Source organism: Lagenorhynchus albirostris, chromosome X (assembly GCF_949774975.1).
Source record: "Lagenorhynchus albirostris chromosome X, mLagAlb1.1, whole genome shotgun sequence".
In the NCBI taxonomy this organism is placed as follows: domain Eukaryota; kingdom Metazoa; phylum Chordata; class Mammalia; order Artiodactyla; family Delphinidae; genus Lagenorhynchus; species Lagenorhynchus albirostris.
In genome coordinates this window covers 11,919,685-11,945,588 of record NC_083116.1, presented here as the reverse complement: position 1 = coordinate 11,945,588, position 25,904 = coordinate 11,919,685, and positions in this window count along the sequence as shown.

Sequence of the window (25,904 nt, the reverse complement as noted above, 5' to 3'; positions counted from 1 at the left end):
TGCAAGTACCACAGGTGCTCACCCAGTTTCCTTTTCTCCATGGTGCTTGATTTTCTTCCTTATACTGTCCCTATCCGCGAGTAGATTATAATCTTATAAGCCAGGTCAAAAATCACTAGCAAGCCTTCCCTGACACTTAACCCTTGAAGAGCTCCAACTACAGGGAGCATAATTGACCAAGGATCCCAGCTACTGCACTTCTGTGAAATCCATCTCCAGGTTTGCATCAAGGACTGTGTCTCATGGGGTGCTCCCAGTCAATGATTGAAGACCAAAGGGTTGCTAAGGCAGACTTGTTCCTGGGAGACATGGCTCTTTTTTGATTTTGACTTTGGTTTGTGGAGTTTCTATCAGCAGCTTTGTCAAACTTCCTTTAGGCTGCAATGGCAGTCTAGGGTGCTACCACCCAACATTTTCTCCCTCTTTACTTCATTCATGTCAGACTTGCCATCATGGTCCGATGACTCTCCCAGTGTTTTTCTGGCTCCCTTCCTAATTTCTCTCACACAGGCATTTGCTCTAATAAAATCCTTGCTCCTTGAATCCTGTCTTGGCCTCAGCTTTTCAGAAGACCTGAGCTAATACAACTCATCCTTCTCTTAGGTACTTCTACAATTGCCCTTATTTCAGTCTTGAGTGGCCACTTCTTTGTTGTTTTCACATCTGTCTTCCATTCTCTACTGTGAGTTCCTGGAAGGTATGGTTTGTTGTGACTTAGTTATGATTTTATTCTTGGTGCTTAGCATGTATTCGGTGCATAATCAATGTTTGTTGAGTGAATGATGAATGTATGAAGACAGTAGAATTGTTAGGAGTCACTGAGTCAGAAAGATGTGATTTCAAATCCTGACTTTGCTGCTTTAGTAGCCCTGTGACCTTGAGCAAGTAAATTATTTTTTTACCTCATTCTGCCTCTCTTTCCTAATCTACTTTCTGTCCCTGTGGATTTGTTCTTCTGGACATTTCATGTAAGTGGAATTGCACGATATGTGCCTTATGTATTTGGCTTCTTTCGCTTAGCATGATGTTTTCAATTGTCATGCATGTGGTAACGTATCACTACTTCATTACTACTGTGGCGAAGTGGAATTCCGGTCTATGGATAGGTCACATTTTGTTTATTCATTTGTAAGTTGATAGATATTTAGTTGTTTCTACTTTTGGCTATTATGAATTATGCTGCTATGATCATTTGCATACAAGTTTTTCTGTGAACATATGTTTTCAATTCTATAGGGTATATATGTAGGAGTAGAATTGTTAGGCTATATGGTAACTTTATGTTTAACTTTTTGAGGAACTGTCAAATTTTCTTCCAAAGCAGCTATACCATATTACATTCCACTAGCAATGTATGAGGGTTCCAATTTCTCCACATCCTTGCCAACACTTGTTACTTTCTGTCTTCTTTTTCTTTAATTATAGCCATCGTGGCAGATATGAAATGGGATTCTATTGTGGTCTTTGTTGGCATTTCCCTAATGACTAACGAGGTTGAGCATCTTTTCATACATTTATTGGCTATTTGTATATCTTCTTTAGAGAAATGTCTATCCAAATCCTTTGTCCATTTTAAATTGGTTTTTTAATCTTTTTATTATTGACTTGTGTTGTTTATATAGTCTATATACAAGTTTAAAAAAATAAGATACATGATATGCAAATATTTTACCCCATTCTGTGGGTTGTCTTTTCACTCTCTTCATACTGTCCTTTTTTATTATTTATTTATTTTTGGCTGCGTCAGGTCTTAGTTGCAGCACATGGGATCTTCATTGAGACACGTGGGATCTTTTATTGTGGCACACAGGCTTCTCTCTAGTTGTGGCGTGTGGGTTTTCTCTCTCTAGTTTAGGCGCGCAAGCTCAGTAGTTGTGACGCATGGGCTTAGTTGCCAGTGGCATGTGGGATGCTAGTTCCCAGGGATCAAACCTACGTCCCCTGCATTGGAAGGTGGATTCTTTACCACTGGACCACTAGGGAAGTCCCCTTCATACTGTCCTTTGACCTACAAAAGTTTTTAGTTTTGATAAAGTCCACTTTATCTATTTTTTCTTTTGTTGCTTGTGCTTTGGCTGACATATTAAAAAAAACTGTTGCCTAAACCAAAGTCATGAAGATTATTTTTTTGTGTGTGGTACGCGGGCCTCTCACTGTTATGGCCTCTCCCGTTGTGGAGCACAGGCTCCGGACGCACAGGCTCAGCGGCCATGGCTCACGGGCCCAGCTGCCCCATGGCATGTGGGATCTTCCCGGACCAGGGCACGAACTCGTGTCCCCTGCATCAGCAGGTGGACTCTCAACCACTGTGCCACCAGGGAAACCCATCATGAAGATTTATACCTATGTTTCCTTCTAAGAGTTTTATAGATCTAATTCTTAAATTTAGATCTTTAAACAATTCGGGGTTAATGTTTATATATGATATGAGTAAGGGGTCCAAATTCATTTTTCTGCATGTGGATATCCAATTGTCCCAGCACCTTTTGTTGAAAAGGCTATTCTTTCCCCATTGAATTGACTTGTCACCACGGTCAAAAATCAGTAGACCAGGGGGCTTCCCTGGTCATCTGTGAGTAGAGATAGTTTTATTTCTTCCTTTTCTTGTCTAAATGCCCTTAACTTTCAGTACAAATGTGGCAAGAGCAGATATTCATGTCTTGTTCGTGATCTTAGGGGGGGAAACATTCAGCCTTTCACCCTTAAGTATGATGTTAGCTCTGGGTTTTTCATAGATGCCCTTTATCAGTTTGAGGAAGTTCTCTTCTATTCCTAGTTTGTTGAGAGTTCTTTTTATCATGAAAGGGTTTTAGATTTTTTTTAAAAAACTTTTTTATTTATTTGGTGGCGTTGGGTCTTTAGTTGCAGCACTTGGAATCTTTTCCTTGCGGCACGCAGCATATGGGATCTTAGTTCCCCAACCAGGGCTAGAACCCACGTCCCCTGCATTGGAAGGTGAATTCTTAACCACTGGACCACCAGGGAAGTCCCAAAGCGTTTTAGATTTTTATCAAGAGGTTTTTTTCTGTATCTATTGAGATTATCTTGTGTTTTTTCCCTTTATTAATATGATGTATTGTATTGGTTGATTTTCATATGTTGACCCAACATTGCATTCCTCGGACAAACACCACTTGGTGCATAATCTTTTTTATACGCTGCTGGATTTGATTTTCTAGTATTTAGTTGAGGACTTTGTGTTGATTTATAAGGGATATTGGTCTGTAGTTTTCTTGTGATCTCTTTGTTTGGCACTGGTACTAGGGTAACATTGTTTTCATATTAGTAAGTGTTTCCTACTCTTCTACTTTTTGAAGGAGTTTAAGAAGGATTGGTGTTAATTATTCTTTAAATGTTTAATGGACTTTACCAGTGAATTCATCTAGTCTAGGTTTTTCCTTATTGGAAGTTTTTGATTATGGACTGAATCTCTTTGCTTGTTTTGGAGTATATTCTAGTTTTCTATTTCTTCTTGAGTCAGTTTTGATAGTTTGTATGTTTCTAGGAATTTGTCCATTTCATGTAGGTTATCTAATTGTCAGCATACAATTGTTCATAGCATTTTCTTACTATTTTTATCTCTGTAAGAGCAGTAGCAACAAACTCACTTTCATTCCTGATTTTTGTAATTTGAGTCTTTTCCCTTATTTTCTTGATCAGTCTAGCTAAAGGTTTGTCAATTTCGTTAATCTTTTTAAAGAAACACCTTTTGATTTCGTTGATTTTTCTCTACATAGTGTTTTTCCATTTTTAAATTTTGTTTATCTTCACTCTTTATTTTCTTCCTTCTTATGTTTTAGGTTTAGTGTACTCTTCTTTTTCTAGTTTCTTAAGGTAGCAGGTTAGCTTAGTCATTTGAGATCTTTCTTTTTTTGTGTGTATTGTAGATATTTACAGGTATAATCTCCCAGCTTTTGTTGCATCCCATAAGTTTTCGTATGTTGTATTGATATTTTTCATTTTCATTCATCTCGTATTTTCTAATTTCCCTTGAATTTCTTCCTTGACCCATTGATTATTTAGAATTGTGTTGTTTAACTTGCACATGTTTGTGCCTTTCCAACTTTCCATCTGTTATTGATTTCTAATTTCATTCTAGTTTGGTCAGAGAACATTTTTTTTTTTAACATCTCTGTTGGAGTACAATTGCTTTACAATGGTGTGTTAGTTTCTGCTTTACAACAAAATGAATCAGTTATACATATACATATGTTCCCATATCTCTTCCCTCTTGCGTCTCCCTCCCTCCCACCCTCCCTATCCCACCCCTCCAGGCGGTCACAAAGCACCGAGCTGATCTCCCTGTGCTATGCGGCTGCTTCCCACTAGCTATCTACCTTACATTTGGTAGTGTATTTATGTCCATGTCTCTCTCTCGCTTTGTCATAGCTCACCCTTCCCCCTCCCCATATCCTCAAGTCCGTTCTCCAGTACGTCTGTGTCTTTATTCCTCTCTTAACTCTAGGTTCTTCATGACATTTTTTTCTTAAATTCCATACATATGTGTTAGCATATGGTATTTGTCTTTCTCTTTCTGACTTACTTCCTCTGTATGACAGACTCTAGGTCTATCCACCTCATTACAAATAGCTCAATTTTGTTTCTTTTTATGGCTGAGTAATATTCCATTGTATACATGTGCCACATCTTCTTTATCCATTCATCCGATGATGGGTACTTAGGTTGTCTCCATCTCCAGGCTATCGTAAATAGAGCTGCAATGAATATTTTGGTACATGACTCTTTTTGAATTATGGTTTTCTCAGGGTATATGCCCAGTAGTGGGATTGCTGGGTCATATGGTAGTTCTATTTGTAGTTCTTTAAGGAACCTCCATACTGTTCTCTACAGTGGCTGTATAAATTTACATTCCCACCAACAATGCAAGAGTGTTCCCTTTTCTCCACACCCTCTCCAGCATTTATTGTTTCTAGATTTTTTGATGATGGCCATTCTGACTGGTGTGAGATGATATGTCATTGTAGTTTTGATTTGCATTGCTCTAATGATTAATGATGTTGAGCATTCTTTCATGTGTTTGTTGGCAGTCTATATATCTTCTTTGGAGAAATGTCTATTTAGGTCTTCTGCCCATTTTTGGATTGGGTTGTTTGTTTTTTAGTTATTAAGCTGCATAAGCTGCTTATAACTTTTGGAAATTAATCCTTTGTCAGTTGCTTCATTTGCAAATATATTCTCCCATTCTGAGGGTTGTCTTTTGGTCTTGTTTATGGTTTCCTTTTCTGTGCAAAAGCTTTGAAGTTTCATTAGGTCCCATTTGTTTCTTTTTGTTTTTATTTCCATTACTCTAGGAGGTGGGACAGCAAAAAGGATCTTGCTGTGATTTATGTCATAGAGTGTCCTGCGTATGTTTTCCTCTAAGAGTTTGATAGTTTCTGGCCTTACATTTAGGTCTTTAATCCATTTTGAGCTTATTTTTGTGTATGGTGTTAGGGAGTGATCTAATCTCATACTTTTACATGTACCTGTCCAGTTTTCCCAGCACCACTAATTGAAGAGGCTGTCTTTTCTCCACTGTACATTCCTGCCTCCTTTATCAAAGATAAGGTGACCACATGTGCGTGGGTTTATCTCTGGGCTTTCTATCCTGTTCCATTGATCTATCTTTCTGTTTTTGTGCCAGTACCATATTGTCTTGATTACTGTAGCTTTGTAATGTAGTCTGAAGTCAGGGAGCCTGATTCCTCCAGCTCCGTTTTTCATTCTCAGGATTGCTTTGGCTATACAGGGTATTTTGTGTTTCCATACAAACTGGGAAATTTTTTGTTCTAGTTCTGTGAAAAATGCCAGTGGTAGTTTGATAGGGATTGCATTGAATCTATAGATTGCTTTGGGTAGTAGAGTCATTTTCACAATGTTGATTCTTCCAATCCAAGAACATGGTATATCTCTCCATCTATTTGTATCATCTTTAATTTCTTTCATCAGTGTCTTATAATTTTCTGCATACAGGTCTTTTGTCTCCTTAGGTAGGTTTATTCCTAGATATTTTATTCTTTTTGTTGCAGTGGTAAATGGGAGTGTTTTCTTGATTTCACTTTCAGATTTTTCATCATTAGTGTATAGGAATGCCAGAGATTTCTGTGCATTAATTTTGTATCCTGATACTTTACCAGATTCGTTGATAAGCTCTAGTAGTTTTCTGGTAGCATCTTTAGGATTCTCTATGTATCGTATCATGTCATCTGCAAACAGTGACAGCTTTACTTCTTCTTTTCCGATTTGGATTCCTTTTATTTTCTTTTCTTCTCTGATTGCTGTGGCTAAAACTTCCAAAACTATGTTGAATAAGAGTTGTGAGAGTGGGCAACCTTGTCTTGTTCCTGATCTTAGTGGAAATGCTTTCAGTTTTTCACCAGTGAGGATGATGTTGGCTGTGGGTTTGTCATATATGGCCTTTATTATGTTGAGGAAAGTTCCCTCTATGCCTACTTTCTGCAGGGTTTTTATCATAAATCAGTGTTGAATTTTGTCGAAAGCTTTCTCTGCATCTATTGAGATGATCATATGGTTTTTCTCCTTCAATTTGTTAATATGGTGTATCACGTTGATTGATTTGCGTATATTGAAGAATCCTTGCATTCCTGGAATAAACCCCACTTGCTAATTGTGTATGATCCCTTTAATGTGCTGTTGGATTCTGTTTGCTAGTATTTTGTTGAGGATTTTTGCATCTATGTTCATCAGTGATATTGGCCTGTAGTTTTCTTTCTTTGTGACATCCTTGTCTGGTTTTGGTATCAGGGTGATGGTGGCCTCGTAGAATGAGTTTGGGAGTGTTCCTCCCTCTGCTATATTTTGGAAGAGTTTGAGAAGGATAGGTGTTAGCTCTTCTCTAAATGTTTGATAGAGTTCGCCTGTGAAGCCATCTGGTCCTGGGCTTTTGTTTGTTGGAAGATTTTTAATCACAGTTTCAATTTCAGTGCTTGTGATTGGTCTGTTCGTATTTTCTATTTCTTCCTGATTCAGTCTTGGCAGGTTGTGCCTTTCTAAGAATTTGTCCATTTCTCCCAGGTTGTCCATTTTATTGGCATAGAGTTGCTTGTAGTAATCTCTCATGATCTTTTGTATTTCTGCAGTGTCAGTTGTTACTTCTCCTTTTTCATTTCTAATTCTATTGACTCGAGTCTTCTCCCTTTTTTTTCTTGATGAAGCTGGCTAATAGTTTATCAATTTTGTTTGTCTTCTCAAAGAACCAGCTTTTAGTTTTATTGATCTTTGTTATCGTTTCCTTCATTTCTTTTTCATTTATTTCTGATCTGATTTTTATGATTTCTTTCCTTCTGCTAACTTTGGGGATTTTTTGTTCTTCTTTCTGTAATTACTTTAGGTGCAAGGTTAGGTTGTTTATTCGAGATGTTTCCTGTTTCTTAAGGTAGGATTGTATTGCTATAAACTTCCCCCTTAGAACTGCTTTTGCTGCATCCCATAGATTTTGGGTCGTCGTGTCTCCATTGTCATTTGTTTCTAGGTATTTTTTGGTTTCCTCTTTGATTTCTTCAGTGATCACTTCGTTATTAAATAGTGTATTGTTTAGCCTCCATGGGTTTCTATTTTTTTTACAGATCTTTTCCTGTAATCGATATCTAGTCTCATAGTGTGGTTGGAAAAGATACTTGATACAATTTCAATTTTCTTAAATTTACCAAGGCTTGATTTGTGACCCAAGATATGATCTATCCTGGAGAATGTTCCATGAGCACTAGAGAAAAATGTGTGTTCTGTTGTTTTTGGATGGAATGTCCTATAAATATCAGTTAAGTCCATCTTGTTTAATGTATCATTTAAAGCTTGTGTTTCCTTATTTATTTTCATTTTGGATGATCTGTCCATTGGTGAAAGTTGGGTGTTAAAGTCCCCTACTATGAATGTGTTACTGTCGATTTCCCCTTTTATGGCTGTTAGTATTTGCCTTATGTATTGAGGTGCTCCTATGTTGGGTGCATAAATAGTTACAATTGTTATATCTTCTTCTTGGATCGATCCCTTGATCATTATGTAGTGTCCTACTTTGTCTCTTCTAATAGTCTTTATTTTAAAGTCTATTTTGTCTGATATGAGAATTGCTACTCCAGCTTTCTTTTGGTTTCCATTTGCATGAAATATCTTTTTTCATCCCCTACTTTCAGTCTGTATGTGTCTCTAGGTCTGAAGTGGGTCTCTTGTAGACAGCAAATATATGGGTCTTGTTTTTGTATCCATTCAGCCAATCTGTGTCTTTTGGTTGGTGCATTTAATCCAGTCATGTTTAAGGTAATTATCGATATGTATGTTCCTATTCCCATTTTCTTAATTGTTTTGGGTTCGTTATTATAGGTCTTATCCTTCTCTTGTGTTTCTTGCCTAGAGAAGTTCCTTTAGCAGTTGTTGTAGGGCTGGTTTGGTGGTGCTGAACTCTCTCAGCTTTTGCTTGTCTGTAAAGGTTTTAATTTCTCCATCAAATCTGAATGAGATCCTTGCTGGGTAGAATAATCTTGGTTGCAGGTTTTTCTCCTTTATCACTTTCAGTATGTCCTGCCAGTCCCTTCTGGCTTGCAGAGTTTCTGCTGAGAGGTCAGCTGTAAACCTTATGGGGATTCCCTTGTGTGTTATTTGTTGTTTTTCCCTTGCTGCTTTTAATATGCTTTCTTTGTATTTAATTTTTGACGGTTTGATTAATATGTGTCTTGGCATATTTCTCCTTGGATTTATCCTGTATGGGACTCTCTGTGCTTCCTGGACTTGATTAACTATTTCCTTTCCCATATTAGGGAAGTTTTCAACTATAATCTCTTCAAATATTTTCTCAGTCCCTTTCTTTTTCTCTTCTTCTTCTTGAACCCCTATAATTCGAATGTTGGTGCGTTTAATGTTGTCCAAGAGGTCTCTGAGACTGTCCTCAGTTCTTTTCATTCTTTTTTCTTTATCCTGCTCTGCAGTAGTTATTTCCACTATTTTATCTTCCAGGTCACTTATCCGTTCTTCTGCCTCAGTTATTCTGCTATTGATCCCATCTAGAGTATTTTTCATTTCATTTATTGTGTTGTTCATTGTTTGTTTCATCTTTAGTTCTTCTAAGTCCTTGTTAAATGTTTCTTGCATTTTGTCTATTCTATTTCCCAGATTTTGGATCATCCTTACTATCATTATTCTGAATTCTTTTTCAGGTAGACTGCCTATTTCCTCTTCATTTGTTAGGTCTGGTGGGTTTTTATCTTGCTCCTTCATCTGCTGTGTGTTTTTCTGTCTTCTCATTTTGTTTTTCTTACTGTGTTTGGGGTCTCCTTTTTGCAGGCTGCAGGTTCGTAGTTCCCGTTGTTTTTGGTGTCCGTCCCCAGTGACTAAGGTTGGTTCAGTGGGTTGTGTAGGCTTCCTGGTGGAGGGGACTAGTGCCTGTGTTCTGGTGGATGAGGCTGGATCTTGTCTTTCTGGTGGGCAGGTCCACGTCTGGTGGTGTGTTTTGGGGTGTCTGTGGACCTATTATGATTTTGGGCAGCCTCTCTGCTAATGGGTGGGGTTGTGTTCCTGTCTTGTTAGTTGTTTGGCATAGGATGTCTAGCACTGTAGCTTGCTGGTCGTTGAGTGAAGCTGGGTGCTGGTGTTGAGATGGAGATCTCTGGGAGATTTTCGCCATTTGATATTATGTGGAGCTGGGAGGTCTCTTGTGGACCAGTGTCCTGAAGTTGGCTCTCCCATCTCAGAGGCACAGCACTGACTCCTGGATGCAGTACCAAGAGCCTTCCATCCATACGGCTCAGAATAAAAGGGAGAAAATGTAGAAGGAAAGAATTAGTAGAAGTAGAATGGAAGGAAGGAAGGAAGGAAGGAAGAAAGGAAGAAAGAAAGGTGGGAGGGAGGGAGGGAGGAAGGAAGGAAGGAGGGAAGGAAGGAAAAAAAGAAAGAGTGAAGATAAAGTAAAATAAAATAAAGTAAGATAAAATATAATAAAGTTATTAACATAAAAAATAATTATTAAGAGAAAAACAAAAAAATGGACGGATAGAACCCTAGGACAAATGGTGGAAGCAAAGCTATACAGACAAAATCTCACAGAGAAGCATACACATACACATTCACAAAAAGAGGAAAAGGGAAAAAAATCATAGATCTTGCTCTCGAAGCTCACCTCCTCAATTTGGGATAATTGGTTGTCTATTCATGTATTCCACAGATGCAGGGTACATCAAGTTGACTGTGGAGATTTAATCCGCTGCTCCTGAGGCTGCTGGGAGAGATTTCCCTTTCTCTTCTTTGTTCTCACAGCTCCCGGGGCTCAGCTTTGGATTTGGCCCCACCTCTGCGTGTAGGTCGCTGGAGGGCGTCTGTTCTTCGCTCAGACAGGACGGGGTTAAAGGAGCCGCTGCTGATTCGGGGGCTCTGGCTCACTCAGGCCGGGGGAGGGAGGGGCACGGAGTGCAGGGCGAGCCTGCGGCGGCAGAGGCCGGCGTGACGTTGCACCAGCCTGAGGTGCGCCGTGCGTTCTCTCGGGGGAGTTGTCCCTGGATCCCGGGACCCTGGCAGTGGCGGGCTGCACAGGCTCCCGGAAGGGGGGTGTGGAGAGTGACCTGTGCTCGCACACAGGCTTCTTGGTGGCGGCAGCAGCAGCCTTAGCGTCTCATGCCCGTCTCTGGGGTCCGCGCTTTTAGCCGCGGCTCGCGCCCGTCTCTGGAGCTCCTTTAAGCAGCGCTCTTAATCGCCTCTCCTCGCGCACCAGGAAACAAAGAGGTAAGAAAAAGTCTCTTGCCTCTTCGGCAGGTCCAGACTTTTCTCCGGACTCTTCCCCGGCCAGCCGTGGCGCACCAACCCCCTGCAGGCTGTGTTCACGCCACCAACCGCCGTCCTCTACCTGCGCTCCGACCAAAGCCCGAGCCTCAGCTCCCAGCCCCGCCCGCCCCGGTGGGTGAGCAGACAAGCCTCTCGGCCTGGTGAGTGCCGGTCGGCCGTGATCCTCTGTGCGGTTATCTCCCCGTTTTGCCCTCCGCACCCCTGTTGCTGTGCTCTCCTCCGCGGCTCCGAAGCTCCCCCCTCCGCCACCCGCAGTCTCCGCCCGCGCAGGGGCTTCCTAGTGTGTTTAAACCTTTCCTCCTTCACAGCTCCCTCCCACTGGTGCAGGTGCCTTCCCTATTCTTTTGTCTCTGTTTTTTCTTTTTTTCTTTTGCCCTATCCAGGTACGTGGGGGGTTTCTTGCCTTTTGGGGGGTCTGAGGTCTTCTGCCAGCATTCAGTAGGTGTTCTGTAGGAGTTGTTCCACGTGTAGATGTATTTCTGGTGTATCTGTGGGGAGGAAGGTGATCTCTGCGTGTTACTCTTCCGCCATCTTCCCGGAAGTTCAGAGAACCTTTTTGTAGGATTTCATTTTTTAAAAAAATGAATGAGACTAGTTTCGTGTCCTAATATATGGTGTATACTGGTAAATGTTCCGTGTGCACTTCAGAAGAGTGTGTATTTTACTTCTGCTTTGTGGAATGTTCTATATAGGTCTATAGGTCTAGTTAGTTTATAGTGTTCTTAAGTTTTCAATTTTCTTGCTTATCTTCCCTTTGGCTATTATATCCATTATTGAAAGTGCGATATTAAAGTCTCCAAATATTTTTGAAATGTCCATTTTCCCCTTCAATTCTGTTAGTTTTTGCTTCAAGTATTTAGGTGCTCTTGTTTAGTGCATTACTGTTATTTTTTGATGGATTGACCCTTTTATCATCATATAATATCCGGCATCTCTCATAACAATTGGTGTCTTAAAGTCTATTTTATTTTGTCTCATATTTGTGTAGTGAAGTATTGTTTCTTCTTTTTAAAGATTTTATTTTTATATATTTTATTTATTTTTGGCTGCATTGGGTCTTTAGTTGTGGCATGCGGGATCTTTGTTGCGGCGCACAGGCTTCTCTCTAGTTGTGGTGTGCGGGTTTTCTCTTCTCTAGTTGTGGCGTGTGGGTTTTCTCTTTCTAGTTGTGGTGTGCAGCCTTTAGGGCGCATGGGCTCTGTAGTTGTGGTGCGCAGGCTCCAGAGTACATGGGCTTTGTAGTTTGCAGCATGCAGCCTCTCTAGTTGAGGCATGCGAGCTCAGTAGTTGTGGCACGTGGGCTTAATTGCCCTGCGGCATGTGGGATCTTAGTTCCCTGACCAGGGATCGAACCCACATCCCCTGCATTGGAAGGCAGATTCTTTACCACTGGACCACCAGGGAAGTCCCAGCATTGTTTTTTAAGATAACGTTTCTTCCTTGTATACATTTTAGGTTTAATTGTTTCCAGTATTTTGTAGAATAAATTTTAAGAGTACTCAAATTTTTTCCTTCCATTTCTATGTCTACTTGAATTGTGCTAAAATAGTCAAAGAATATTGTTTCATGGAAGATTTTCAATAGAAAATCTTATCCTTACTGTGAATGCCGCATCAGAGGTAAATGTGGGCAGTTCCGCAAGTTTGAAATGAAAACCTCAACTGGGATGATAATTCTAGTATATGAGAGTCTTGATTTTCCTTTGGAAATTGAAATGAAAATATGAAGGGTTAGTAATTGTTCATACTACTTGAATGTTTTTTCAGCACTTATAGGCTTCATTTTTTTCAGACTTTTTTTGTTGTAAAAAACACATATAAAATTTAGTCTTAACCATTGTTCAGTAATGTTCAGTATATTTATATTGTTGTGAAACAGATCTCCAGAAATTTTTCATCTTGCAGGACTGAAATACTATACCCATTAAACAACAATTCTATTTGCCTCCTCCCCCTAGCCCTTGGTAACTAACATTCTATTTCTGTGTCTATGAATTTGACAGTTATAGGTACCTCATATAACTGGAATTATATAGTATTTGTCCTTTTGTGACTGGCTTATTTCACTTTACATAATATCCTCAAGGTTCATCCATGTTGTAGCATGTGACAGATTTCCTTTTCTTTTAAGGCTGAACGATATTCCATTGTATGCATACACCACATTTTGTTTATCTGTTCATCTTTCAGTGGACATTTGGGTTGCTTCTACTTGTTGGCTATTGTGAGTAATGCTGCAAATAGCTCTTTGAGACCCTGATTTCAGTTCTTTTGGATATATAGCCAGAAGTGGGATTGCTATATCATATGGTAGTTCTATTTTTATTTTTTTGAGAATCAGATTATTTTTTGATATATAATTCACATACCATAAAAGTCACCAATTTAAAGGGTACAATTCAGTGGTTTTTAGTGTGTTCACGATGTTGTGCCACCATACCACTATCTTATTCCAGAAGAGTTCTATCACCCAAAAAAAGAAATTCAAACCTGTTAGCAGTCACTCCTTACTTCCCCATTGTCCCCAGCCTGAAGCAACCACTAATATACTTTCTATCCTTATGGATTTTCCAATTCTGGTTATTTTCATATAAATGAAGTTATACAATACATGGTCTTATGTGGATGATTTCTTTTACTTAACGTGATGTTTCCAAGGTTCATGCATGCTGAAGCATGTATGAGTACTTCACTCTTTTTATTGCCAAGTAATATTCCACTGTATGGATAGACCACATTTTGTTTATTCACTTATCATTTGAGAGACATTTGGATTGTTTCCAGTTTTAAGCTATCATAAATAATGCTGCCATGAACATTTTTGTACAAGCCTTTGTGTGGACATATGTTTTTAATTTTTTTGAGTATATACTTTGCAGTGGAATTGCTGAGTTACGTGGTAACTCTATATTAAAATTTTTGAGGAACTGCCAGTGTTTTCCAAAGTGGTGGCACCATTTGCTAATTTTACCAGCAATGTATGAGGATTTCAATTTCTCTGCATTTTAATCAAAGCTGTGTTGTCCACCTTTTTATTGTAGCCACTCTGGTGTGTGTGAAGTGGCATCTCTTTGTGAATTTGATTTGCATTTCTTTAATGACTAATGATGTTGAGCATCTTTTCATGTGGTTATTGCCCACTTCTATATGTTCATTGGAGATATGTCTGTTCAGATCCTATTCTAAAATAAAAAGTTTAATTTAAACAAAAGCCTGGACCAATGATCCACAGATCTGTGATGTGGATGACTTAACTCTTCGGGATTTGGTGACTTGCCCAATGATACACAGTAGATCGGGGCAGAGACTGACACCCCTACCCACTATGGGGCTTGCTGCTGCTCCCTTTTGCTCCAGCAAATTACTTACTGCAGCTCACCATGGTGGGGCGCAGGAATCACAAGCTGTGGATACAGGCAGACCTGGGTTATGTCTCAGTTCCTCCACTTCCAAGCTTCGTGACCTTGCACAGTTGAATTAGGTAGCTAACCTCCTCTACCAAATGGGGATGTTAATAAGACCCGACTGCAGAGTTGTCCTGAGGATTAAATGGTAAATAGTGTATATAAAGTGCCTGGGTCCTTGCAGATGAGTGATCATGACCAAAAAAAAAACCTCTTGAAACTAAAAAGTAGAAACAGGATGCAAGGTTAATATATACAAGTCATTGCTTTCCTGTATACCAACAATGAACAATTAGAATTCAAAATTCAAATTCAATACCATTTACAATAGCACAAAAATTCAAATACTTAAATATAAATCTAACAAAATATTTGCAAGATCTGTATGTGGAAAACTGCAAAACTCTGATGAAAGAAATAAAAAAGGATCTAAATAATTGGAAGGATATTTGGCATTCATGGATTGAAAGACTCCGTGTTATTAAGATGTCAGTTCTTCTCAACTTGATCTGTAGATTCAGTGCAATCCCAATCAAAATACCAGCAAGTTGGGCTTCCCTGGTGGCGCAGTGGTTGGGAGTCGGCCTGCCGATGCAGGGGACGCGGGTTCGTGCCCCGGTCTGGGAGGATCCCACATGCCGCGGAGCGGCTGGGCCCGTGAGCCATGGCCGCTGAGCCTGCGCGTCCGGAGCCTGTGCTCTGCAATGGGAGAGGCCACAACAGTGAGAGGCCCGCGTACCTCAAAAAAAAAAAAAAATACCAGCAAGTTATTTGCAGATATCGACAAAGTCATTCCAGAGCTTACATAAAAAGGCAAAAGGCCTAAAATAGCCAACAAAATACTGAAGAAGAACAAAGTTGGAGGACTCAAGCTCCTATTATGACTCTAACACTTACTATAAAGCTACAGTAACCACGACAGTGTAGTACTGATGAAAGAATAGACAAATAGATCAATGGAACAGAAGAGAGAGCTCAGAAATAGATCCACCTGAATATAGTCGACTATTCTTTGACAAAGGAGCAAAGGCAATTCAATGGAGAAAGGGTAGTCTTTTCAATAAATGGTGCTGGAATAACTGGATATCCATTAAAAAAAAAGAACCTAGACACAGACCTTATAACTTTCACTAAAATGAACTCAAAATAGATCATAGACCTAAATGTAATGTACCCGGCATGCGGTAGGTACTCCATCAATGGTCACCATGGTTTTGGAACAGTTCTGAAGCTTTGTTGAATTGGCTGCTCAAGAACTCATGGTGCTTGAGGGGGGCTGAGTGGGCCTTGTAAGAGGCCTGGTTTTCCTTCAGTCTGGCCAGGGGACCACCTGTGTGAGAAGTGACATGGGTTCTTTATTACACAGACAAGTTCCTGGGCCTGCTACAGAAACAGATGCCCTGTGACTTTTGTGGGTTTTGTTTGTATTTTCTTAAATAATACCCTCAGGTCATTGTGATGCACATTCATGTTTGAGAATTTCGGGTGTAGGAGTTAGTCACGATAAGGAGCCTGTTACCATGTGGGTTCCAATGGCAGCCCCACCGATTGGCATAGCCCATGGTGTAGTGGAAGGGAGAGTAGACTTTGGACTCACAGGAACCTGGGTTTGATTTCTTATTCTGCCCCCTATTGACGGTGTGACTTCAGGCAAAGCATCCTCCTCTCTGAGCCTTGATTTCTCTTTTGCTAATGAGGATGGTAACATAATGGTTCCTGCCTCCTAGGCATGTTGGGAGGTTTAAATGAGACAAAGCCTGGCCTTGTGGGTGCAGTCAGTGTCAGTCGAATTACATCTGAACAGCCAGCCGAAGGAAGGAGAACTTGGGGTTCTTGGTGGGTTGTGAGGGAGCTGTGGAGGGCTTTGGGTAGCCGGAAGGCAGTGAGTGGGCCATGCAGTGTGTCACAGACAGATGGAAGTGATGCTGGGCAGCTCAGTGGTTTAGCATTCTTTGGGGGCTGGGTGCCTGCTCTCAGACAGAAATGGCCCTGGTAGCAGAAAGATGCGAGGGCTGAGTGGCTGCCTGCTTTATGTCTTCAGATTATGAAAAGCCTGTCCTAGACCATAGCTATCCCCCTCAAGAACTGGCAGTTTTCAAAGGAATCTGTGTTTTTAATATTGTGTATACTCTTGACTTCTTCAAGATGAGAAAAAAATTCCTGAGCCCCCTCTGCTGGTTGTACTGGAGAAGAACATGTGAGAAAAGGACCAGAATGATCCCTAAAAACGCAGAGTTTCACAGGGACATACAGACACCTACACTACAGAAACGGACAGCCACACACATTCACATCTCCTTGCACGTAGATCACACTCAAAGACAGGGACAAACATGTTCCGACCTAACACACTCCCACATTAGTGCAAGGTGGTTAAGGATACGAGCTCAAGCCTCACACAGGCCAGGCCTGCATCGCCCGTTTAGAGCTCTGCAACCCTGGGCAGGTTAGATTTACCGAGGTAGAGATGACAGGTTAAAACTGTATATATTTAAGGTGTACAACTTGATGATTTGATATACATATGCATTGTGAAATATTCAACACGATCAAGCTACTTAACATATCCATCACCTCGCATAGTTACCATTTGCTTTTAAGTTTCTTAACCTTTTAATTTTGTTATTGTAAAATGTATGCATATACACACATATATACAAGCATATGCTTTTGTATATTTTTATGTGTATATGCATATCTATCTATATTACAATGTATGAAACGGGCCTACTCAGCACATACTGAGCACTTCGTAAATGGAAGCTATTATGCTTCTATTATTGTTAAGTCAAATTCAACGTTTCAGAGCTTCAGTTTACTAATCTGTAATGTTCATATGGTGCTTACTGTGTGCCAGGAACTGTTTTAAATGCTTTCTATGTATTTTCTCATTTAATCCTTGCAGCAACCCTATGAAGTAGGTACTCTGGCTACCTTCCCTTTACAGATGAGAAAAATGAGTTTCAGAGAGGGTAGGTGACTTGTTCAGTGTCACACAGCTAGTAAGCAGAAGAGCTGGGATTCTAATGCAGGCAGCCTGGTTCCAGAGAGTGTTCTTAGCCAGTAAACTACTCCATCTGCTTAATGGGTAGGATTGAATGAGATGTTGTGTGCAAAGTGCTTAGCATAGTGCTAGGCACATTATAAACACTCAGTAAATATTGGCTATGATTATTCAAATGTCAGCCCTGCCACATTTACTAACTGGGCTGACACACACATGTACACACATGCAGCCACATATAGAGAGATTGATATGCAAATATGCAGATGCAAACATAGATTCACACAGATATATTAATTCATTCAGTGTATGCAATAGCTGTGTTACCTTGGGCAAACTATTTTATCTCTCCAAGTCTCAATTTCCTCATTTGGAAAATGGTGATAGTAGTAACAACTGCCTCAAAGGGTTATTGTGAGCATTAATTGAGTTAATCCTTATAAAACACTTAGAACAATGTGTGACATATAGTTAGCTATCAGTGTTAGCTATTGTTGGTCTTGGTGTTTGCACTCAAAAAGCCCTCCTCAGCCAGCCAGGAGTTCTCAATTCCCACCATTGGCTCTACCTGTTACTTTTGGCCTTGTCTTCAGAGATGCCTGAGAACAGAAAGCAGAGGCCTCAGGGGATAGGCCATGGGACAGATAAACATTGGACTCAGCAGGTGGGAGATGGGATTAAGAAACAGGGCTCAGAAAACTCAGAATGAAGGGAACTTTCTGGGAGGGGCAGGCCTAAGGGAGATGCTTCAGCTAGAGGCCTTAGGGAACAGGGAGCCTAAGACAGAGGTGGGGTTCACCAAAGCCTTTGTCCAAAGGCCAGCCCGTGGGCTCCCAGCAGAGTCTGTTCCTGGGACTGCTGTAGGCAGTGGGCACTGAAGGAGATGCTGTCCTCGTCTTACTAATTGTCCCAGGGCTGTGTTGAATTGAAACACAGGTCCCTAACAAGGCCCTGTACCTTTAAAAAATAAAATTGAAAAATACTGAAGAAAAGTACACATGTCATAAGGGTACAGCTCAAAGCATTTTTAAAAATTAATATATCCAGGTTATCAGCATCAGATTAAAAAATCAGAAATGACCACCACCCCAGAAATCCTGCAATTGCTCCCCTCCTGTCACTGTGCCCCAAAGATAACCACTAGCCTGGTTTCTAACAGCACAGATTTGGTTTTCCCATGTTTCCAGAGGAAATTATCCAACTCGTCCTCTTTCGTCTGTGGCTTCTTTTACTCAAAGGTGTGTCTGTAAGGTTCATCTTTATTGTTGCATATATCAGTAGCTTGTTCTTTTTTATTGCTGTGTAGTATTCTAGTTTGAGACTATACTACACTTGATCCATGTGAGTAGATACTAGTTTGGAGCTCTCAGGAATATATACTATGAATGTTATAGTACATCTTTTGGTGAATATATACCTGTACCTTATTTTTTATTTATAAATTTTCATCCCTTATAAGAGGGCCAGCCTCAATTGGATAAGCCCTAAGCTTCACAAAATATGGATGCGATCCTGCCCAGGAGCCAGGCTTTTTGAAGCTTAGGTAGTGCCACAACTAACTCCAGTGGGCATTATTTCCATGTGTTGTACATGACTGGCACCCCTAGAGCAGAATACAATGTGTCTGGTGCCCCCTAGAGTTGTGCAGTGGGTAGCCCACCTCCACTCTACTTCTCATCCATTCTCAGAAACTCAGAGATGGTTAATTTCACTGAACTAAGAAAGACCTTTTCTCAAAATCGCTTTTCTTTTATGTCTTTTTGATTTTGAATCATGGGCACAGAATCACAAGAACCATGAGTCAGTTTAACAGCTCCAACAGCCCATCAGCTAATTCAACGAGAATAAAAAAAAAGAACCCAACAATTACTACAGGCGTTTGACTTTATGGAAACCAAATCATGGAACTACTTTTCTTTTAACCCCTTAAGAGGTTGTTCAGACAACAGGTAGAGACATTGCAAAAGTCTCTTCCAACACATTGAAGGAGAAAAACCATATGATCATCTCAATAGATGCAGAGAAAGCTTTCGATAAAATTCAACACCCATTTATGATAAAAACCCTCCAGAAAGTAGGCATAGAGGGAACTTTCCTCAACATAATAAAGGCCATATATGACAAACCCACAGCCAACATCATCCTCAATGGTGAAAAACTGAAAGCATTTTCACTAAGATCAGGAAAAAGACAAGGTTGCCCACTCTCACCACTCTTATTCAACATAGTTTTGGAAGTTTTAGCCACAGCAATCAGAGAAGAAAAAGAAATAAAAGGAATCCAAATCAGAAAAGAAGAAGTAATGCTGTCACTGTTTGCAGATGACATGATACGATACATAGAGAATCCTAAAGATGCTACCAGAAAACTACTAGAGCTAATCAATGAATTTGGTAAAGTATCAGGATACAAAATTAATGCACAGAAATCTCTGGCATTCCTATACACTAATGATGAAAAATCTGAAAGAGAAATTAAGGAAACACTCCCATGTACCATTGCAACAAAAAGAATAAAATACCTAGGAATAAACCTAGCTAGGGAGACAAAAGACCTGTATGCAGAAAACTGTAAGACACTGATGAAAGAAATTAAAGATGATACAAATAGATGGAGAGATATACCATGTTCTTGGATTGGAGGAATCAATATTGTGAAAATGACTATATTACCCACAGCAATCTACAGATTCAATGCAATCCCTATCAAACTACCACTGGCATTTTTTCACAGAACTAGAACAAAAATTTCACGATTTGTATGGAAACACAAAAGACCCCAAATAGCCAAAGCAATCTTGAGAAAGAAAAACGGAGCTGGAGGAATCAGGCTCCCTGACTTCAGACTATACTACAAAGCTACAGTAATCAAGACAATATGGTACTCACACAAAAACAGAAATATAGATCAATGGAACAGGATAGAAAGCCCAGAGATAAACCCACGCACATATGGTCACCTTATCTTTGATAAAGGAGGCAAGAATATACAGTGGAGAAAAGACAGCCTCTTCAATAAGTGGTGCTGGGAAAATTAGACAGCTACATGTAAAAGAATGAAATTAGAACACTCCCTAACACCATACACCAAAATAAACTCAAAATGGATTAAAGACCTAAATGTAAGGCCAGACACTATAAAACTCTTAGAGGAAAACAGAGGCAGAACACTCTATGACATAAATCACAGCAAGATCCTATTTGACCCACCTCCTAGAGAAATGGAAATAAAAACAAAAATAAACAAATGGGACCTAATGAAACTTAAAAGCTTTTGCACAGCAAAGGAAACCATAAACAAGGCAAAAAGACAACCCTCAGAACGGGAGAAAATATTTGCAAATGAAGCAACTGACAAAGGATTAATCTTCAAAATTTACAAGCAGCTCAGGCAGCTCAATAACGAAAAAACAAACAACCGAATCCAAAAATGGGCAGAAGACCTAAATAGACATTTCTCCAAGGAAGACATACAGATTGCCAACAAACACATGAAAGAATGCTCAACATCACTAATCATTAGAGAAATGCAAATCAAAACTATAATAAGGTGTCACCTCACACCAGTCAGAATGGCCATCATCAAAAATCTACAAACAATAAATGCTGGAGAGGGTGTGGAGAAAAGGGAACCCTCCTACACTGTTGGTGGGAATGTAAATTGATACAGCCACTATGGAGAACAGTATGGAGGTTCCTTAAAAAACTAAAAATAGAACTACCATATGACCCAGCAATCCCACTACTGGGCATATACCCTGGGAAAACCATAATTCAGAAAGAGTCATGTACCACAGTGTTCATTGCAGTTCTATTTACAATAGCCAGGACATGGAAGCAACCTAAGTGTCCATCAACAGATGAATGGATAAAGAAGATGTGGCACATATATACAATGGAATATTACTCAGCCATAAAAGGAAACGAAATTGAGTTATTTGTAGTGAGGTAGATGGACCTAGAGTCTGTCATACAGAGTGAAGTAAGTCAGAAAGAGAAAAACAAATACCGTATGCTAACACATATATATGGAATCTAAGAAAAAAAAAGGTCATGAAGAACATAGGGGTAAGACGGGAATGAAGACACAGACCTATTAGAGCATGGACTTGAGGATATGGGGAGGGGGAAGGGTAAGCTGTGACAAAGTGAGAGAGTGGCATGGACATATATACACTACCAAACGTAAAAGAGATAGCTAGTGGGAAGCAGCCGCATAGCACAGGGAGATCAGCTCGGTGCTTTGTGACCACCTAGAGGGGTGGGATAGGGAGGGTGGGAGGGAGGGAGACGCAAGAGGGATGAGATATGGGAACATATGTGTATGTATAACTGATTCACTTTGTTATAAAGCAGAAACTAACACACCATTGTAAAGCAATTATACTCCAATAAAGATGTTAAAAAATATTTTATTGAAGTATAGTTGATTTACAATTTTGTGTTAGTTTCTGCTGTACAGCAAAGTGATTCATATATATATATATATATATATATATATACACACACACACACACACACATTCTTTTTTCTGCTATGGTTTATCACAGGATATTGAATATAGTTCTCTGTGCTATATAGTAGGACCTTGTTGTTTATCCATTCTGTATAATCCCTCCACTTTTTTTTTTAACATCTTTATTGGGGTATAATTGCTTTACAATCCCTCCACTTTTTGAAGGAAAAACTAAGACCCTTTCTGCCCTTTCCCTAGAGAAGGTTATTCTCTCATTCAGTGTTTCTTCTCAGTTTTATGTCATCTGTGTAATAAGAATTTTTTTGTGTGTGTTTCCAATAAGTTTAGCCTACTTGATTTACAAGTGAGGAAACCAAGGCTCAGAGAAAGGAGGAGGCTTTCTTGACAAATTAGTTTGCTGAGGTCCCATCTTGATACAGGGTGTTCTTCAGGTCCTTACAGTTTTTTTAAAAAAAATTGTTAATGATTCAGTTCTTTTCATTTCCTTCTTCTCCTTTTCAGGTATATATTATCTTTTCCTTTGGCCATATCCAAAGGTATCCAAAATGATGTTACAAATGTTGAAAGTGGGACTTCCCTGGCAGTCCAGTAGTTAAGACTCTGCCCTTCCACTATAAGGGGCGTGGGTTTGATCCCTGGTCGGGGAACTAAGATTTTATATGCCATGTGGTGCAGTCAAAAAAAAAAAAAAAAAGCAGAAAATGTTGGAAGTTAGCATTTCTGAAATTAAATATGCTAAATCTTAAGTAGATTCCCTTGCTCTGGGATTTTTCAGGTTGTTTGTATCTTATATGGAAGTGAATTTATTACCAATTTATACCACTCAGAGATTTTATGGATGCCCTGAATTGAGTTGTACTTGTTTCCAAATCTTTGCGAAGGCAGGATGCTGATTGAGAGCATCACAGAGGAGTCAGGTGGATGTGGACTTGAGGCCTCTCTTTATCATTTCCCAGCTGTGGGACCTTAGGACACAAGAGTTAATCTCTTCGAACCTCATTTACCTTGTCTGTTTAAATGCATAGAGTAACTACTTCCAGTTACTCTAAGTCTCTCACTTTCCTAAGAAGCCTAAGTAGGCTTCGCACCTCTGAGCCCCTCTGCCAGTCATTCCCTCCCCTCATTACCCTGAAGAGCTCTTACTTGAGTTTCAAAGCCCTGCATGATCATACTTCTCTGTGAGAATTCTCCTGACTTCCTCCTTGGGTTGGTCCTCCTTGCTTTGGGCTTCCCCAGAATTTTGTACAGCCTTCTATTTAACCCTTATCTGTCATGTTGAAATGAGCTGTTTCCAGGTCTCCACTGCACTGCAAGCTCCTTGAGGACGACTCTGTCTTATTCATCTTTGTATCCCCAGCACCTAACTTGGGTCCGGCTCAGAGGAAGACCTCAATTAAGTTGTACTGAACATCAATATCAGTCACTGTTGTCATCACTTTCTCTCCTTCCTGGCATCCTGAGGCATTTGTTGTCCAGAACTATACCGTTCATTATGGCACTAAGTCATCTTCCTCCTGGTACTGATTGTTCTTGAATTGTTTCTGGATGTTACTCTGAGCTCCTCAGCATGACTAAATTCCGTAAGAGCAGAACATTCTTGTACTTCTTCCTATGCAGTGCTTGGACACATAATAAGTTGTCAACCACCACAGTTTGATTTTGAAACAGCACTGTGCTATTGGGATGCCACCATTTCAATGGTGTTGTATTGATAGCAATTTGCCAGAAAAATAGGAATCTGTGCTTTGGTGAAAATAATCTCTCCTAGGCTGATGACAGTGGATTTCTCATTATAAATGAGCACCAGCAAAATTGAACATGTTGGGTATTTGAACTCTTGCCCAGTGTTGATTCCACTTGATGGGCGTGAACATCCCAATTATACATCCTAATTATACAAGCAATTATTGCAGACATTTTGGAGATTGATATGGCCAAAAGATATTAGGGTATGTGGTAAACTATTGAGAGGCCAGACCATAGATCTATTGAGGTATTTGAACAGCTAATGAGAGTAGTTTTACAGAGTTTGAATCGGGGCATCAAAAGACATTCTAAATCTTTATGCACTTACAAATATTTACAGACCTTTAAAAGATCAAGTCTGTTATTATCAGTTTCAGTGCTGTATATTGTCAGTATCCACAGTGACCCCAGAGGAGCCTGTGCTGGCAGGAGTAATGCTGTGGTATGTTCAGCTCTGCTGGATCTCCATAGACGGGGGCTGGAATGTCTTGTGGAACAATGCCTCAGGCTCCCAAGAGCAAAGAATGAAGGGCAGCCTAGTTTGATAACCACATTAAAGCACTACCAACATCTGTTCAAGCCAAAGACAACACTATCTCCAGGAATTAACCTTCTGAACCACTGAATCATTACCCTCAGTAGAGTGAAAGTTGGACAACAAGAGCCTATTTGTCAGGGGTTCCTCAGAGAGATGTGGTAAGCCACATTTTACTGCAAACAGCGTGAGAAGGACTGGCTTGACTATACATTTTAAACAGAATATATTTGTGTGGGAAGCAAGCCGACAATGAATGTAAGTAAACTTCTGATGATACCTTGCAACTTTCAGCATTTATCCCCCTCCGGAACAAATGGACCCTGACACTGCCCCAGAGAATAGAATTTCCTGGATTTGTACTTAAAGGTTTCCCACTTATTTTAATGAAGCTTTAGGTATCAATAATGAGAGTATTAACAATGTGCAAGATGCACTTTACATCTGCACTAACAGAAAAAAACCAACCCTTCGTTGAAAGTAATGTAATTTACTATAAGTGTAATATAACTAGTTGGAGGGTCTTTGTGAAGCTGCATCAGATGGAGAGGGAGGAAAAGAGGATGGAAGGGGAATATCTAATGAAATAAAAATTGTAGAACAGAAGCAAGTATAGAAGGCCTGTCATCAAGCCTTTAGAAGACTCTGGAATTTGTAGGTGTATTTCTTAGAGCGAAGACTGGCTGCAACTTCTACTCTATAGGTTTTAAGCCTTGTACCACACTAATTGAAAAATCCAGCTGCAGCTGTTTATTTTCTTATTCATTCTTAATTGCAACGAATAGGCTTTTATGCCAAATCTGCCTCAGAAGACTGAGATTAAACTGAGCTTTGTCCTTAGATTAGTGCCTAAGGTATTTTATTTTACAACAGTTATATAGTACTTACTATGTACTGTTTTCAAAGAAAAATGTTAATATTGTGTGGTGACTGACATCTGTAATTGCTGTAAAAATATTACTTTTTTTTTTTTTTTTTTGCGGTACGCCGGCCTCTCACTGTTGTGGCCTCGCCCGTTGCGGAGCACAGGCTCCGGATGTGCAGGCTCAGCGGCCATGGCTCACGGGCCCAGCCGCTCCGCAGCATGTGGGATCTTCCAGGACCAGGGCACGAACCTGTGTCCCGTGCATCGGCAGGTGGACTCTCAACCACTGCGCCACCAGGGAAGCCCTTTTTTTGATGATTTAATACTATATATGGATAGTCTATATGGCATATATAAAATACATACTAGTATATATATTGTATATATGAATATATAAATAAATATGTACAAAGTATATAGACTTACTTTATCAAATAAAGCAAGGCAGAGCAGAATGTTAGGGTTGTGGCTTATTCCACTCACCTTCCTAGAAGTCATTAAATCTGTAATTGTGGATGGCTCTAGAGACATTTGTCCTTATAGGCTGACTTGCTAATGCTTATACAGTGTACCTAGGTAGTAGCATGATATCTTTGAGTGAGTGTGAAATGGCATGAGACTATATTGGGTCTGGACAAAGAAGGCTGCACTGGGAAATACCATCCCTTGTGATCTCCTAAGTGGACCCCACCTTACAAGTTTGGAGGAGCTGTGTTTTAGGTTTAGCCCCTCAGTGTGATCTGGATAGCAGATTGTAATGTTAGAAAATATACCTAAGCTGTGTGTGTTGGGGGGAGAGTGCTAGAACACAGCAGGTATTTAATGATTGTTTTTGAGTGAGTGAGTGAATGAGATAAAAACTTTGGATGTAGGATGCTCTTGACCAGCGGTTCTGCCAACAGGGTCCATGGTTTCCAAGACCCTTCAAGGCAGTTTGTGAGGCCAAAACTATTTTTCTAATAACACTAAGATATTACATGCCTTTTTCACTGTGTTGACATTTGCACAGAAGGTGCAGAAGCAAAGGTGGATAACATTTCTGTCATGTTAGCATGGATCAAGGCAGTGGCACCAAGCTGTACTAGCAGTC